Source organism: Pinus tabuliformis, chromosome 6, assembly GCF_031772625.1.
Source record: "Pinus tabuliformis cultivar Carrire ecotype Pingquan chromosome 6, CPIR1, whole genome shotgun sequence".
Classification (NCBI taxonomy): Eukaryota; Viridiplantae; Streptophyta; class Pinopsida; order Pinales; family Pinaceae; genus Pinus; species Pinus tabuliformis.
In genome coordinates this window covers 1,323,818,643-1,323,838,147 of record NC_142292.1, presented here as the reverse complement: position 1 = coordinate 1,323,838,147, position 19,505 = coordinate 1,323,818,643, and positions in this window count along the sequence as shown.

Here is a 19,505-nt window from a genome sequence, read left to right as displayed (position 1 = left end):
TGTATGCAATAGGAAATTGATTGGGGGAAAATATTTCATCAAGGGGCGTGATGCTGAAAAGAAACCTTTGAATCTCTCTGAAACAGGGGAATTTCTCTCCGCGCGAGACAAATCTAGACATGGAACTCATACTCTGTGTACAGCAAGGGAATTTCGTGAAAAATGTAAGTATATATCGACATGCAAAAGGGATTACAAAAGGAGGAGCCCCTCATGCTAGAGTTGCAAGTTATAAAGTTTGTTGGCCTACAGATTCAAGCGGCTACAATTGCTATGATGCAGATATTCTTGCAGCATTCGATGAAGGGATACATGACGGAGTTGATGTGTTCTCAGTTTCTCTGGGAGATCAACCTCCCATTCCGGATTATTTTCAAGATTCAATTTCAATTGGATCGTTCCATGCAGTTCAATTCCTCCCACCAAACGTTCAACATGTCAATGAATGTAGAGTTGTCTACCAACAGAGAGAGAGAGAGTTCTTTATGGTTAAATATATGATTTTTGTGTTGATGAACTCCACTGCTGGAAGACAACCCATTAACCAAAGCCAAAGAATATGAAAGGTGAGATACGATCATGGCGATTTCGTAACACTTAGATGGAGATAGTAAACAACATGGATAATTAACCAATAGCTTTTCCCATCTGTTATCTTCCTATGAAATCTACTTCACACAATCCAAACATCGCCATCTGCTATTTACTATGAAGTCTACTTCACAAAATCCAAGCATGATGAACTGTACGTACTATGCGTTGAACTGAAAATAAGATTTCTGGTTGTTTGATTTCAGATAAGTCTAGGGGTTTATGTTCAAGGTCAATAATTGGACTAGCCGCTGGTGTAGCAGCCTCGTTCCTTGGCATTGTTGCCCTAATATTTTACGCGTTACGGAATAGAAAGAATGCAGTGAAGGATTGTGAAACAACAAATCCATTTGGTAAGAAATCTTCATACAATTTTTTTTTCATTTTTTCATACAAATTTCGTGTTAGATCTTCTTATTTGACTTCCTGATTTTATCATGTCCCACATAAATTCCGTGTTAGAGGAGGAAACTAATTCATGTTGGTTTTTCATTAGCTTCTTGGGGTTTAACATACGGTTGAGATAGTCGAGATGCTCCCAAACTAAAAAGTGCCAGATTGTTCTCATTTGAAGAACTGAAACTTGCTACTAATAATTTCTCCCCTGATAACGAGATTGGTGGAGGAGGTTACGGGAAGGTACGGGACTCCCTATGTTATTTTACTTAACCCAAAAAAATGCAATGCGTATATTTAACAGTGGATTACGTTAATTATCTTTATTTTTAAATCAAGATTTAATTTATTCTAATTGATTTGATATTTTTCATAGGATTATAATTTTTATTGTTTAAAATATATTTTGAAATATCTAAATAAACTCAATACTTGTAAAAATGTTTAAATTACTAAACTACAGAAATTATTGAAATTACATTATTCCAAATTTACCATTTTTAAAAACTGTTCAAAATATTAATCTCAACGACATAATAAATACGCTGAGAGCAGTCATATTTTTCAGAGGTATTTTTGTGCGTTGCCTCTTTGTTTGAAGATGGAAACTCTGAGAGCAGCCATATTTGTCACAACCTTCCATTATATAACCTACATATAAATTTTAAATCATTAAGAAATTGTTGTTTCCTTGTTGTTGTCCTTAATTCGAATAGTCAGACAATGCTTGCAGGTATTGGATGGTCGACAGGGACTCCTATTGACTAATTATGCCAGACCACAGGTAGGTACATTAATGGTTACTACGGGATCAAAACTCTGTCAACATGTATGTTGTCTTACTAAATTCTTTTCACTTTGCATCTTCAAAGCAATCTATGTATGAATTCTATGATTTTCTTTTATTTAGAATCCTCTTAATGTGTATGTACATGGCTTCTTTTTCAGTAGTTTACTTCTACAAATTGTTTTGCGAGCCATGAAAACATTATTGGTGCAGAGGACTGGCCCTGTTTGTCTTTTTGTTTAAACCATGTGTTTACTAAATATTACTAAATGTTTATAAAGATATGCTTAGTTGATAAACCAGTTAGAAGTGGATCAAACGCAAACCTCAATATATGTTTAGATAGACCAATGATGGAAAGCTAGAAACGAGGAAACATCAAAAGAGTGTAGTCAATCAAGTCTACTTAAGAAAGAAAAGATTAGACAGGCTAATTGAGCACCAGACAGTGCATCACATATTCACTGTTTGAGCTAGCATTTAGGAGGCTAGACAGAATCACTTGAAGCTGTACTGCTTCTGTGTTGATTTTATGAAGGCCTTTCACCCTGCCTCTTTATATGCTTCCAAAGTTTCACTCTTCAAATTGCTGTCTGCAACAGGAAATTGATTGGGGGAAAATATCTCATCAAGGGGTGTGATGCTGAAAATAAACCTTTGAATCTCTCTGAAACAGGGGAATTTCTCTCTGCACGAGACAAATCTGGACATGGAACTCATACTGTGTGTACAGCAGGGGAGAATTTCGTGAAAAATGTAAGTATATATCGACATGCAAAAGGGATTGCAAAAGGAGGAGCCCCTCATGCTAGAGTTGCAAGTTATAAAGTTTGTTGGCCTACAGATTCAAGCGGCTACAATTGCTATGATGCAGATATTCTTGCAGCATTCGATGAAGGGATACATGATGGAGTTGGTGTGTTCTCAGTTTCTCTAGGAGGTCAACCTCCCATTCCGGATTATTTTCGAGATTCAATTTCAATTGGATCGTTCCATGCAGTTCAATTCCTGCCACCAAACGTTCAACATGTCAATGAATGTAGAGTTGTCTACCAACAGGGAGAGAGAGAGTTCTTTATGGTTAAATATATGATTTTTGTGTTGATGAACTCCATTGTTCGAAGACAACCCATTAACCAAAGCCAAAGAATATGAAAGGTGAGATACGGTCATGGCGATTTTGTAACACTTAGATGGAGATAGTAAACAACATGGATAATTAACCAATAGCTTTTCCCATCTGTTATCTTACTATGAAATCTACTTCACCCAATCCAAACATCGCCATCTGTTGTTTACTATGAATTCTACTTCACAAAATCCAAGCATGATGAACTGTACGTAGTACGCGTTGAACTGAATATAAGGTTTTTGGTTGTTTGATTTCAGATAAGTCTAAGGGTTTATGTTCAAGGTCAATAATTGGACTAGCCCTTGATGTAGCAGCCTCATTCCTTGGCATTTTTGCCCTAATATTTTACGCGTTACAGAATAGAAGGAATGCAGTGAAGGATTTTGAAACAACAAATCCATTTGGTAAGAAATCTTCATAGAATTTTTTTTTTCATTTTTTCATACAAATTTCGTGTTATACCTTCTTATTTGACTTCCTGATTTTATCATGTTCCACATAAATTCTGTGTTAGAGGAGGAAACTAATTCATGTTGGTTTTTCGTTAGCTTCTTGGGGTTTAGCATACGGTGGAGATAGTCAGGATGCTCGCAAACTAAAAAGTGCCAGATTGTTCTCATTTGAAGAACTGAAACTTGCTACTAATAATTTCTCCCCTGATAACGAGATTGGTGGAGGAGGTTACAGGAAGGTACGGGACTCGCTATGTTATTTTACTTAACCCAAAAAAATGCAATGCGTATATTTAACATAGTGGATTACATTAATTATCTTTATTTTAAAATCAAGATTTAATTTATTCTAATTGATTTGATATTTTTCATAGGATTATAAATTTTTATTGTTTAAAATATATTTTGAAATATCTAAATAAACTCAATACTTGTAAAAATGTTTAAATTACTAAACTACAGAAATTATTCAAATTACATTATTCCAAATTTACCATTTTTAAAAATTGTTCAAAATATTAATTTCAACGACGTAATAAATACGCTGAGAGCAGTCATATTTGTCAGAGGTATTTTTGCACGTTGCCTCTTTGTTTGAAGATGGAAACTCTGAGAGCAGCCATATTTGTCACAAGTATTTTTGTAGGTTGTGTATTTGTTTAAAAATAGAAAGACTATAGCCAGAATACAAGTATCACAAAGTACTTAAGGGGAATATACATAAAGGAAAATACGACTTGTTTAGTACCTTATGCACATGCCTGAGTGGTATTTCCTTATGGTTCTTTTGTCTACATCATGTTTAGGTTTCTTCGTCGTCCATTGCACAGTAAATTAGGAAGGCACTTACCATGACTCTCTAGTAACATTGTTTTTTATCACATACTCAAGCATCTTGGCATGGACAAAATGGGGCACATTAATCTATCAAAAGCGTAATGCCTACTAGCATGAAAACCCACTAAACACCGATCCAATTCGAGAAGATATGGAAGGGAAATCTATGTTGATATGGATACTTCAGGTCCTAGGAGACTCCAGGCCAGGCTGCACTCTAGAATCTATGCCCCTTTTGGTGAATAATTTGCAAACTTGTCTAGTAAATTTGAATTGTTTTATTTACCCCTAAAAAATGTTAGACTAAATTAAATAACTTATATTAAAGAATAGTTGTGTTTGGAAGTCTCTTAAATACCATATTCTATTTTGGTTTAAACTGGAATATAAGAAGTGACCCTAACTACAATGATTAAACGAATTTAGTTCTGGATATATATGCAACCGTGAAAGAAACAGGCACCATGATTCAAACAATTGAAATAATATGTTTACTAAATATTACTAAATGTTTATAAAGATATGCTTAGTTGATAAACCAGTTAGAAGTGGATCAAACACAAACCTCAATATATGTTTAGATAGACCAATGATGGAAAGCTAGAAACAAGACAAGGAAACATCAAAAGGGTGTAGTCAATCAAGTCTACTTAAGAAAGAAAAGATTAGACAGGCTAATTGAGCACCAGACAGTGCATCACATATTCACTGTTTGAGCTAGCATTTAGGAGGCTAGACAGAATCACTTGAAGCTGTACTGCTTCTGTGTTGATTTTATGAAAGCCTTTCACCTTGCCTTTTTATATGCTTCCAAAGTTTCACTCTCCAAATTGCTGTCTGCAACAGGAAATTGATTGGGGGAAAATATTTGATCAAGGGGCGTGATGTTGAAAATAAACCTTTGAATCTCTCTGACACAGGGGAATTTCTCTCTGCGCGAGACAAATCTGGACATGGAACTCATACTCTGTCTACAGCAGGGGGGAATTTCGTGAAAAATGCAAGTATATATCGACATGCAAAAGGGATTGCAAAAGGAGGAGCCCCTCATGCTAGAGTTGCAAGTTATAAAGTTTGTTGGCCTACAGATTCAAGCGGCTACAATTGCTATGATGCAGATATTCTTGTAGCATTCGATGAAGGGATACATGACGGAGTTGATGTGTTCTCAGTTTCTCTGGGAGGTCAACCTCCCATGCCGGATTATTTTCAAGATTCAATTTCAATTGGATCGTTCCATGCAGTTCAAAGAGGGAAGGTTGTCCTACCCTAAACCCGCTAGAACGACAAAATCCAAGAGGTTGATTAAAACCGCAACACGTTTTCTTTGGTTTTCTTGTAATAACCCCTATGCGGGCCCACCCTAAGGGGCCTCACGCTTAGCGGATCCTGAATCTGATGCACTCAAGCAGAATTGAACCTGCGCCTTTGCTGACCCTATGGAGCTAGGGAAAATTGAACCCATGCACACCCTCAGGGCCAAAAACCTGACAGAGATTCAATCACTTGGACTACCCATCCAGATTCACAAATTAATTCAAGAAGTAAACTCTAACGCCAACTGAAACGAAAAATGACAGAGATTCAATCACTTGGACTACCCATCCAAATTCACAAATTAATTCAAGAAGTAAACTCTAACGCCGACTGAAACGACAAATGAAAACAGGTATATCGACTTTACAAAACTGGAAATGTTATGGGCCTAGCAGACAGGTGCAGAAGAAGAGGAGACATGCTGAGAAAGCGATTAAAATCACAAGAAATCCACATCTTAGTACGCTCAGCTTCCACTCTGCACCTTTTGGGACCTTCGATCTTGTGTGTTAGACAATTGAAATATTATTAGCCGCCTAATGTGAATGTTGATTGGTTAGTGCGAGTTATAGTTAGTTAGGGTTATGTTAGTTGCCAATATTGCATATTTTGAATTCAGGTAAATAGATGACATATGAAAATTGTGACAACGATCCATGGGTAGTTAAAGAACTCAAACGCACACTACTCTTCTAGACTCTGCTCACCACTTTTCCATGGAATACTCAGGGTAACTAATTATTATTCATATGTTTATCTTTGTGTAATATAAGATTGAGTTTTAGTTGGTTCAAGGATTACTACAACTTGTGACGAATTTTGTTATGCATTTGGTCATTTTGAAATAAAGTTCGTAAACTTATTGCAATTGCCTAAATATAATATTTGTTTCAAGCTAAATCCATGAAATCTTCAAACTGAAATCTCCATATCCAGGAAGCCGCTGGTAAGAATACTTGCATTCTTACCGAAAAGGAGGTTTATTTTGAGATAAATATAACAAATTTACAGAATTCGCTTGATTGTATTCGTTTCCATAAGATAAAAAGGCGAGATTTTGAAGCTAGACATCTGTAAATTCATTCTGCAGTAGAAATGTTTGCATCTTTACCAAACATTCATAATTCTATTTAAATTGCCTGATATTTTCTCTATGAATCTAGAAATCTATAAATGCAGGTTGTACAGGGATCTTTGCCTATTTAGTGGTTTACCACCAAATTTCAGAATAAAAGAGATTTTCCATTCATAGTCAGGCTTGCAAAGGTTAATAATGCATATTTTCAATAATAACTCTTTTCGAAATAGAAAGATGATACTATTTACCGCAAAAGGCTCGGGATTTTGGAATGTTTGATACATTGTCTGCTATGATAGAAGGTTAGAAACAGAAGCATATGGACAAACCTTAAATATGAAATCAGAAAAACCACCTCCGAAGCACATAGCGAAGAAATAATAATGAAATGAGAATGAAATTAAATCCTGATGAATTAAGAAAACACTTTATATAGTGAAAGCTTGAGTGATAGAAGCAAAACTATTACCATGAATAGACAAAGGGAACAGTGCAAAGAGTTACATGCCATCAAATAACCATGTTAAACGTTTGTAGAAATTCAACATTTTTTTATGGTGAATATTACATTAAATGGCGAATGCTTCGTTCGGTCTGGGAACTTACAAGTTGTAAAGGTGAAGCTCCTCGAATGCTTCGTTCGGTCTGGGAACTTACAAGTTGTAAAGGTGAAGCTCCTCGACGCTCTCTGCTCCTCAAACTAGCTGCTCCACACTCTCTGCTCTAAACCTACTCTGGAGAATTAGCTACTCGACACTCTCTGCTTTGAACTTACTCTGCACTCCGGACAAGGCATTTGTAGAGCACCGTGGACGCCTCTGCATATGCAAACAGCTGGGACTTGCAGGATGCAGGACACTACATGCATGACACGGAGAACAGGTAGCAAAAACTTAAAACAAACTAATAATGAATGATATTTTAATTTATTTTAAGACTTGATTTGCAATGAAACATTATATAATAATAACATGACATGTACGTTAAACTACGCTATCTTCAAATATATGTAATTATGAAATTTAATTTTTGCATCCTTGTATGCCATTTAAAATATGCTTGGTTATTTATAATTATTTATTTCACATATTCACATTGATGTTAAAATAGGAAATAAATTTCCTAAACCTTGAGGATCAACCATATTTCTTCCGCTTACTAATGGTAAAAATAATGGATAGAAAAAGATCAACTATTATTATCAAATGTATACATATACAATAAATTCTCATTTTGCATAATAATTGAGAGATATATTAGTTTGGTCCTATAGAACCAAAAATATATTGAGATTTAAGCGATTCTTGAAAATCATCACAATTTATAAAAGTGATGCTCCAAACATAAAGTTATGTCAATTAGAGAAGGACAACACCTAAAAATAAAATAATAATGAATGGTATTTTAATTTACTTCAAGACTTGATTTGCAATTAAACACTATAGAATAACATGGCATATATGTTAAATCACACTATCTTAAAATATATGTAATTATAGAATTTAATTTTTGTATCTTTACATGCCATTTAAAGCATGTTTGGTTATTTATAATTGTTTATTTCACATATACACATTAATATTAAATAAGGAAAAAATGGAAAGGTTTATTACTAAAGAAATAATGAATAAGAAAAATTCAACTATTATCATCAAGTATACTTATATACAATAAATTTTCATTTTTAATAAAAATGAATAAAACACATTTTCAAAATTTTATAATTATTAAAGACATAGTTTAACAAATATATAACAACAATGTAAAACTAGAACCTGACAGTACGAATTTTCTTACGTTTATATAACTTCCATTATCTTCGTCTATAAATTACTTATTAGCAAACTACTTATATAAATTACTCCATCTTTATCTATAAATTACTTATTGGTAAACTACTCATTTATGACACGCACCCTAAATAATTGGACCTCAAATTTAAAGTAATTTTTGTTCACCCTCAAATACGTTTGAGAATAAAAAATTGTTCCACAAAACGTCAAATTTCCGCACGTTTTTTCTTCCACTATTGATAGCACGAAGCACAATGTATGTAAAACTTTGGATAACAAAAACTTTTCATCTGTGAAAACTTTGGATATCTTATATTTAACCCGAACATAATGTCTTGAAATCTGCGAAGCACGCAATAAGACCCCCAACTTTATTGTCCAATCAAAAATTACATAATAAATGTTATATTATTTTGTAATATGAAAACTTTGGTTAAAGTTGTGATGTACAGCAATATTCTTTGGTCAAACAAGAGATTAATACGCAATCAGCGCACAATCGATTGCTAAGAGTCCAGGCAGGGATTAATAAAAACTAATGTTAATTGTAATAAAAATAAAAATGAATATATATATCTAGTTTATTTTAATTAAAAACATTTTAAAAGACTAATAATTTCACTCTCACTATGCTCTGGTGTCAACATTCCAATCCAAATAAAAGAAATAGAGTGAAGAAAACATGGTAATTCAAACCAAATGAAAAACAAAATATTATATTATCATTTTGAATATTTTAATATAAGACTTAAATGAACTATTTAAATATTCATATTAAGTTAGTTTATATATATATATATATATAAAAAAAACTTAATTTCACCCTAAGAAAAATATTGCAATGTCTAAAAAAAACTTAGCATGAGTACAATAAAAATTTGTATATATATGTATATATATATAAAAGTTCACCATAAAAAAAATATTGCAATCTCTAAAAAGACTTAACACGAGTGTAGTAAAAATTTGTTGAAATCTCAAATTTAAGTTATGCAATTGTTAAAAAAACATTCAAAATATTATTTCCATTTATTTGAACCATAATTATATATGACCTATTAAATTTATTTTTAATATAAATTTTATTTTAAATTTTACATTAAATTTATATAAAAACTTCATCCTTTAATAAATTATAAATCAATAATTAAGATACATTTATACTAATTAAATTATAAATACCCAATAAAGAAACCCCAAGATTCAGGACTTCGACATTTCCACGTTCCTGATCAGTAGACCCAAATCTGCAATCGAACAGTTTCGAAGTTGTGTTGCATGCATATACATTATTGAAAATTCTGGCTCTCCAGCTGTCGCAATTGTCCAAACGCTCCAAACTGCCACAAGTTGCGCTGCCCTGTTTGCCATCCAAAGCCAAATCAGCAATATATTTATCAATCTCTTAGGCCACTTGCATTTCAGTCCATTTATACACTTGTTCTCATTTGTTGTACATCCAATCAACTCCTACCCATGAGATTGATATATTTGCACTATGTGAACACTTCAGTTACGTGCACACAGAAGATTCGAAGAAGAATATATCGGAGGTTGGCACTTTGCTCAGAATTTGATCAATAATAGAAAGAATGCTCTGTATAAATGAGATATTTCTTTCTCGTTTCATCGTTTTTTCATTATTCTTCTGTAATGGATAAAATAAAAATTACTAAATCAATTATTATCTCAACTTTTTCATAATGCTTAACTTAGCATCTTCCATTTGTCAATATGACAGTAAAAATTATTCCTATTTCCGCTATATTTCACTAAAACTTTCAAACCGTGCGCTACTTATACTTGCAAACTGTGCTCCATAAATGCTGCTATCACGTCATTCCTGCAATCCATCAATTTGTAAGACAAATACAAATGCAACGAAGTTGTGGCTTTTCCTTCGTTTGCATAGACATAACATGTAAAATCCCATGCAATGTTACTTCCATTTCTAGGTCACAGAAATCCCTTGGTGCAGCTGGCTAACATTCTGATTTCCAGAACGTTTTATTAAGCGTCATGACACAAATTTCAACGTTCAACACTTTAATCTCGAGCCTTCTGATGAGATCAGATTCCAGAGCTTTACCGATGGCCTTCTACCTCATCATCACGGCCACAAGCTGAAACTTCGCGTAATCTTCCAGTCCGTGCTGAAACATGGCTCTTACTACGTGGGAAGTAGTAGTGATAATGTAAGGCATTCGAAAGGTTTTAAAATAAAAAATAAAAAATAAAAAATATCTTATTTAATTTTCACTCAAATTGGTTTAACATTTTCTCAATTATATATTTTTATATATATATATATATAAAAGATTTTTGCAATTGAATATATATATATGACATTTTTTCTTAATGTTAATAGGTTGGTTTTCTATTTTTATTTTAGGTTATAATAAAAAATATTATTTATGAAGTATAAGTATTTATTAAAAGTGTATTTTTAGGCCGATAGGCCTTTCTATGCATCAGCAATTGTCAACACTTTTAACCTGAATTGTTTGATCAAGTTTGACAGTTTCAACCGTGGATTTGAAGTTCACTGCTTTTTCCAAATATATGAGTTGCTTTCTTTTCACCTCCAGTTCTGCTGTGCATTGAACCTGGCCCTTTGAGTTGCATTACTTCTTTTTCCAATTCTTTTGTCTCTTGAAGATATTTTCACTGTGGAAGATATTTTCACTACTTTTTCCTTGACAATTGTTGTTGCTGTTTTTGGCCAAATCTACCATCACCTTATAAATTCTCATGAGAAACTTCACACATGAGATACTTTGTCCCCTGCAATCCTCAGAACCATTCAAAATGCATCAGTCTACCCGTTTCCTTCTCCCAAACACCACTAATTGGCATAAGTTCTCTTGACTCCCCTACTTCCACATACCAAACACTGGCGCATTCTGTAACGTTCATGTAGCATTCAATATTTTTAATTTATAATCTGTAGAAATCCTTTCATGTTAAATCCTTTCGTCTTGTTTACCGTATTGTAATTGGTGACAGAGACGTTCTCTTGGCTCCCCTACTTCCACATACCAAACACTCGCGCATTCTGTCACGTTCATGTCGCATTCAATATTTTTAATTTATAATCTATAGAAATCCTTTCATGTTAAATAGTTGCTATATAGTATCAAAATCTAGCGGTCTTAGATTTGGTCAATGGGATCTGTATGGAGAGTACTTATGTGCACGAGATTTGGGTCGGGCTCTACTAGCTCAGATGTATAGATATATTGAATAGACAACTCTTGTCATGCCTCTTGCGCTATTAGATACTTTTAAACTCAGAAATATTTATATAATTCGGATGGTTTAAATATCATTAGTTATGGTCGTCATGTTGTTATAGTTGTTTTTTTCGTTTATCATAAACAATATATTATTCCTTTTTAAATGGTCCAAATTTCATATATATTTTTTTGTTTTTTAGAAACTATCTAAACTATAGAGCGGGCATCAAATTCTTCAATATATTGTGCTTTCCATAAAGGCAGAACGCCATATTTATAGCTATTAGATACCTCTAAATTCAGAAATATTTATATGGTTCGGATGGTTTAAATATCATTAAATATGGTCGTCATGTTGTTATAATTGTTTTTTCGTTTATTATAAACAATATATTATTCTTTTTAAATGGTCCAAATTTCATATATTTTTTTAGTTTTCTGTAGAAATACCTCTAAACTCAGAAATATTTATATGATTCTGATGGTTTAAATATCATTAGTTAGGGTTATAGTTGTTTTTTTCGTTTATTATAAACAATATATTATTCCTTTTTAAATGGTCCAAATTTCATATATTTTTTTAGTTTTATGTAGAAATACCTCTAAACTCAGAAATATTTATATGATTCTGATGGTTTAAATATCATTAGTTATGGTCGTCATGTTGTTATAGTTGTTTTTTTCGTTTATTATAAACAATATATTATTCCTTTTTAAATGGTCCAAATTTCATATATTTTTTTAGTTTTCTGTAGAAATACCTCTAAAATCAGAAATATTTATTTGATTCTGATGGTTTAAATATCATTAGTTATGGTCGTCATGTTGTTATAGTTGTTTTTTTCGTTTATTATAAACAATATATTATTCCTTTTTAAATGGTCCAAATTTCGTATATTTTTTTGTTTTCTGTAGAAACCATCTAAACTATATAGCGGGCATCAAATTCTTCAATATATTGTGCTTTCCAGAAAGACAGAACGCCATATTTATAGCTATTAGATACCTCTAAACTCAAAAATATTTATATTATTCGGATGGTTTAAATATCATTAATTATAGTCGTCATGTTGTTATAGTTCTTTTTTCCGTTTATCATAAACAATATATTATTCCTTTTTAAATGGTCCAAATTTCATATATTTTTTTTAGTTTTCTGTAGAAACTATCTAGACTATAGAGCGGGCATCAAATTCTTCAATATATTGTGCTTTCCAGAAAGGCAGAACGCCATATTTATAGCGGTATCGATGCCCGATTGTGTGATTTGTGAGAATGGAATGTGTAAAACCCGCGGAGTTGACCAATTAATTGTAAAAGAGTTGTTTAATGATTTGCAAACCAAAATGATAATTAAAAATTAGAAAGATGTGATTTTTTCTTTTCCTTTATGAATTTTTAATTATTCATAATAAATCATAGAAATCATTCCCATTTCCATATATCTTATCTTCATTTGGTAATACTTTGAATTATGTTTAAATTTAAATGGGTGATCTTTTTTTAAGAAGGGAGATAAACGCCATCAATTGAATTTATGGATTTTCCGCCGGGTCAAACTTAGCTGGTCATGGTTGTGTTGGATGATTAGGGGAAAAGCCTGGAGTTGTTTTATAACGAGAGAGAGAGGGGTTAATATAACAATTACATGTGACGTGCTAGTGGTGTACCTCGTGCCCAACGTCCACACAATGGTGATGTGCGGTTTAGTGTTTAAGTTACCATCATCAGAAGCATCCACGTGACTAGACCTACCAGGTCCTTCGCATGTTTTACTTGTTTAACTTCCAAACCATAGCATATAAGAAAATTATAACGAGATTTTGTTATTGATTTTAATGGAAAACATAGAAAAATGAAAAGTGATATTGGATCTGATTAAATTATTTGTAGGGACATTCGAAAATTATAACGAGATTTTGTTAGTTTTTTTACTGGAAAATTTAGAAACATGAAAAGTAATATTGAATCTAGTTAAATGGTTTGTACGAACAATTTATATACAATCATATCTTTAATTTTATTTCTACATATTGAAATTATAAAAGATTTGTTAATTATCTCATGAATTTTATTTCTATTTATTATAATTCTAAGAAAGTCGTTAATTATTTTAGTGTGGACAATATTTACTTTGTTTAAGTGTTTGATATTTTAAAAATGAAATTCAACCATACAATTTCGAAATTGGGATTTAACTTAAATAAGCGGATTCCACTTTTTTTTTAACTTTCAAATATTTAGATTAGGAAAATTATAGATCTCAAACTTATAATTTGAGCAAATACATAATTAGAAAAATCTAACAAAACTTTAAAAAAAACTATTACTTATTTCTAACAATTTCAAAAATAGTGAGTAATGACTCTTAAAATGTATCAGAATTTGAGAAAATTATAACGAGATTTTGTTATTGATTTTAATGGAAAACATAGAAAAATGAAAAGTGATATTGGATCTGATTAAATTATTTGTAGGGACATTCGAAAATTATAACGAGATTTTGTTAGTTTTTTTAGTGGAAAATTTAGAAACATGAAAAGTAATATTGGATCTCGTTAAATGGTTTGTACGAACAATTTATATACAACCATATCTTACATTTCGTTTGATTAATTTTATTTCTACTTATTGAAATTATAAAAGATTTGTTAATTATCTCATGAATTTTATTTCGATTTATTATAATTCTAAGAAAGTCGTTAATTATTTTAGTGTGGACAATATTTACTTTGTTTAAGTGTTTGATATTTTAAAAATGAAATCCAACCATACAATTTTGAAATTGGGATTTAACTTAAATAAGCGGATTCCACTTTTTTTAAACTTTGAAATATTTAGATTAGGAAAATTATAGATCTCAAACTTATAATTTGAGCAAATACATAATTAGAAAAATCTAACAAAACTTAAAAAAAAAACTATTACTTATTTCTAACAATTTCAAAAATAGTGAGTAATGACTCTTAAAATGTATCAAAATTTGAGAAAATTTATTGATTTTAATGGAAAACATAGAAAAATGAAAAGTGATATTGGATCTGATTAAATTATTTGTAGGGACATTCGAAAATTATAACGAGATTTTGTTAGTTTTTTTACTGGAAAATTTAGAAACATGAAAAGTAATATTGGATCTCGTTAAATGGTTTGTACGAACAATTTATATACAACCATATCTTACATTTAGTTTGATTAATTTTATTTCTACTTATTGAAATTATAAAAGATTTGTTAATTATCTCATGAATTTTATTTCAATTTATTATAATTCTAAGAAAGTCGTTAATTATTTTAGTGTGGACAATATTTACTTTGTTTAAGTGTTTGATATTTTAAAAATGAAATCCAACCATACAATTTCGAAATTGGGATTTAACTTAAATAAGCATATTCCACGTTTTCTAAACTTTGAAATATTTAGATTAGGAAAAGTATAGATCTCAAGCTTATAATTTGAGCAAATACATAATTAGAAAAATCTAAAAAAACTTAAAAAAAAACTATTACTTATTTCTAACAATTTCAAAAATAGTGAGTAATGACTCTTAAAATGTATCAAAATTTGAGTATTCGATCAGTGGATCATAGCAGGGTTTAAGTTATGGAAATATGGCCTTAATACTATGCTGTTGAATCACACAATTGTGATTAATAAAGGTTGATGATCAAAATGTGTATCGCGTTTGGACTTGACATTTTTATATACTTAAATTATGTCCCCATCAATATGATAGTGCATGTCATTTTTTATCAATGCCATCTATTTTTTATTTTATTTTCTCAACATATATTTATGTAAAGAATGGGATCCATCCAACTTGTATCTTTTACCATTTTACTAATTCATCATTAGAATCAATGATATTAGTACAAACACTTGTGATATGAGTACGTATTCACTGTATATTCACTATGACCCTTTTTCACTCATATTTAATCCTACCTCTGAATAATATGGTTTGTAAGTTCAGATTATATATATTTAAGTTTCAAAGTTTCAGTTTTCCTGCTGTGAGTTTCTTTTAGTTTTGAAAAAAAAATCAGACTTCAAGTTTAGGTTCATGACATTTTATGATGCTCTTGAGGCAAGGATTCAGTGTAGAAAAACGTGTTGCTATTGCTAGAATACCCAATACCTCCCTCTCTGAGATTCTCAATACTAATGGTCTTGGACTAAGACATGATAAAGTTTAATATTCCTCAATATCATGTTTGCCTTTCGAGCTTCTTTAGTTAACGTCACAATCGTTCTTCTGTGCAGGAATCATCTTGAAGCCGGTCAGGAGGAATTCTTCTTACCGCACAGAGATCCCCAAGTGAATCTAGAAAGAACCAAAGGTGATCCTTTCTACACTTCTTGTCAATATATGTCAAATAGATGAACATGTGTGTAACAGGTACCTTTTTTCAGATAACCTTACGGTTTGTAAATGCTTTAGTTTTTCTCTCATAAAAGAAATTCTTGTTGAAAGAAAAGCTGATAAACTGTATATCTCCTCCTCTCGAAATAGTTGTAGGTTTCTTTGTTTTGTTTCAATAGTTGTTAGGGAATATTGAGAAAATGAACTTTCAGTTGTGCGTTAGTGACCCATTTCCATGTTTTTCAAGTGACTTTGTGGACCAAAAGGGGGGGGGGGGGGGGGGGGGGACTTGTCCCAAGGGCTAAATTAGGATATGCAACATTATTATGCTAATAAATTTGATGTATTAAAATTTATTTTTTAAGAAAATGCTTTAGTTTTTCTCTCATAAAATAATTTTTTGTTTAAAGAAAAGCTTGTAAAGTATATATCTCCTTCTGTCGAAATAGTTGTAGACTGCTTTGTTTTGATTCAATAGCTGTTAGGGAATATTGAGAAAATGAACTTTCGGCTATGCAAAGTGTTGCCTGACTTTATATGCACTGATGAATACATGAATATGTGAAATAATACATGTGTAGAATAAGACTTGTTTGCATAAGAAATTGAATTTTTTTTTAAATCATTGTTCTGCACGGTTTAATGAGTCGAGAGTCTCATCATATTCATACGTCAATACCCCCTCCGAAGACAAATAAGAAAGCACACTAAAATTTACACTAAAATCAATCAGATACTCTTTTTTAGAGCGAACCAACATTAGATATATTAGGACCTTGGGATAAGAGAGTGAGTCAACTACCGAAGGTTGCAAATCAAACTAGTGTCGTTAAAGAGTGAAAAATCCTTTTGCACTCGTATTACCAGGACCACTCCACTCACAACAGAGTGAAATACAAGACAACATTGGATTGTAATTGAAGGTAGCCCGCCTTCTTTTATAGCTCCTTTGGGCATTCTGTGTAACGGGGGTCCCTTCGAGGATTTCGGAACTGAGTCAGGGACTCAGGTATCCTGCCCACACAGTGTGCTGTCTACGACTATGTCCCCCCTGGTAATGTCTATGATTTGAGGTATCTCTAGTGGCCAATACTTCTAGGTACTTACCTAAGGTGACTGGGACGGGCTATCCTGGTACCTCAAACAGACGAACCTACTTTGTCTTCATTTTTTGGGAGGGTGCTCATCTTCACAAGAGTACTTGGCCCCTCAATCTGAGGTTCAGGCGAAGCTCAAAAGTAACCGTAACTGTACATTTCGCCATCTTTCTCTGTTACTCATTGAGAGACTGGGTTTCATCTCCAGTAATTGGTGTTTATCAGACAAGGTGATTTCACTTTGTTTGCTGATTATCATTTTTAGTGTATTTTTTCTTTTTAAGTACTTGAGTGCTATCATTTTTTAAGACTTAAAGAATATCACCTTAAAATTTATCTGATAAAATATACCATTCATTGTGACTACATCCGTCCCTCACCGTCGATCCAGATGGTTGTTATGACTTCCTCCACTCACTGTGGAGAATTTGCTGAGATCCACTGACTCGAATTCTTCATCTTCAAGGAATCATTCTCCTAAATTGTACACGAGATCTATGTGGAAAACCAGTGCTTTTTTTATCTGATTCAGCAACGGCTCTGATTCAAATCTTATCAGAATTGATGGAAGCAATAGGTGTTACTATTGAAAAAACAAATGAGTCCAAATTAATATCACATGGATCTTTTGATGCATTAGTACTTCTACCTAAGCTAACCATCACTGACAACACCTACAAGGTCATCTTATCTTTAACAGTGTTGTGAATGACAATTTACTCTCAAACCTTCTGCCTTATTATTGTTTCACCATCAAAAGTTAGCCTTGCTAGATTACTTCCCTCATTCACATCACATTATTCTCTACATGACTTTTGTGTTGTGGTAATTTGATGAATTGCAAGTACTACTATCACAGAAATAGAATCCCTCTATTAATATTATGGAGCCAACATTGACTACAAATGCCATTCCTCTGCTGTTGAATGGTTCCACTGATATTCAACCACTGCTCTAGATAATTGATATTGGTTATGTTGCATCATTAAAAACAACATCCTCGCACTTTTGCATTACTCTATCTGATGGAACACATCAACACAAGACTTTGCTACCATCAACATATAGCCAACAAGTTGCATCTGAAGACATTCAAATTGGCTCAATAATTCTGCTTAAAAAATCCGCTTGCACAGTGCTTCAAAACTCCTCGTAAGGCCCAAATTTTGAATTTACCCTTTTCTATTTTTTGTCTTCTATACACTTCCTGCATTACACAAAAAAAAATAAAAAAATCTTCATTAATTCATTTCTCATTTGTTTACATAAGGTCCATCCGAGTGGTTAAGCTTGAAGTTGTGATGCGCTCAACAGCATTGACGAAGGACTCATCAACACTGCTACATGCTAAGGCAGGTACATCCCAAGTTAGCTCTTCATCAACAGAAGATACCTTGCCCTCTGTAGTTACTCCACCAATTACGGGAACAACTACAACAATTCCATTCACGACACTCAATCCTGCTCAAAAATATTGGTCAATCCAAGGTAGAGCATCTGCAAAAACATCATTGAAGACTTACAACAATGTGCGAGGATCAGGGAAAGTTTTTGGGTTTGACCTTATCAATCATGATAAGGAAGAGATCCACCTTTCTACATTTGCTGAATTGGCTGAATCTCTTTACAGTCTAATTTAAGTTGGGCAGCTATACATTGTTTCAAATGGCACAATTAAAGAAGCAAATCCAAACTACAACCACCTCAAGAACAAATGGGAAATTTACTTGTTTGTTGCTTCCACTATCAATCCATGTCCCATAGATGATCCAACGTTTTCTTACCAGAGCTTTCACTTCAAGACTATTGCTGAAATAAAAAGTGCAAGTCCAAATACGAATGTGGATGTCATTGGTGTTGTTACTTCCACCTCACCTGCATCAACAATTCGACGAAAAGATGGAAGTGAGACATTAAGGAGAACACTCATATTAAAAGACAAGTCAGCTTTTAGCATTGATGTAACATTATGGGGAAACCATTGTGACTCTATAGGACAAAACCTTGCTGAATTATACTCTTTCGACAACCCACCAATCCTTGCAATCAAAGGAGGTCGTGTATATGAATTTAATGGCACCACAATAGGGATGATATCAACAAGCACTCTCATCATAAATCCACAAGTTGAAGAAACTCATCAACTACATGCATGGTTTCGTGAAACAGGTTATAGTTCTTATTCTCCATCTTTGAGTAGAAACTATGGTGTTGCTTAGAAACATGCCCTACCATGAAAGACGTTCCATGAAATTGCTGGCATGAAAACCTCCGCTAAAGCAATATGGGTTTCAGTTCGTGCAACAATAACTGCTCTTCACATGGACGACTTCTAATTTCTAGCATGTCCATTAGATTTCAATGGAAAACAATGCATGAAGAAGGTTGTGGAGCATTCTAACAATCTTTGGCATTGTACAAAATG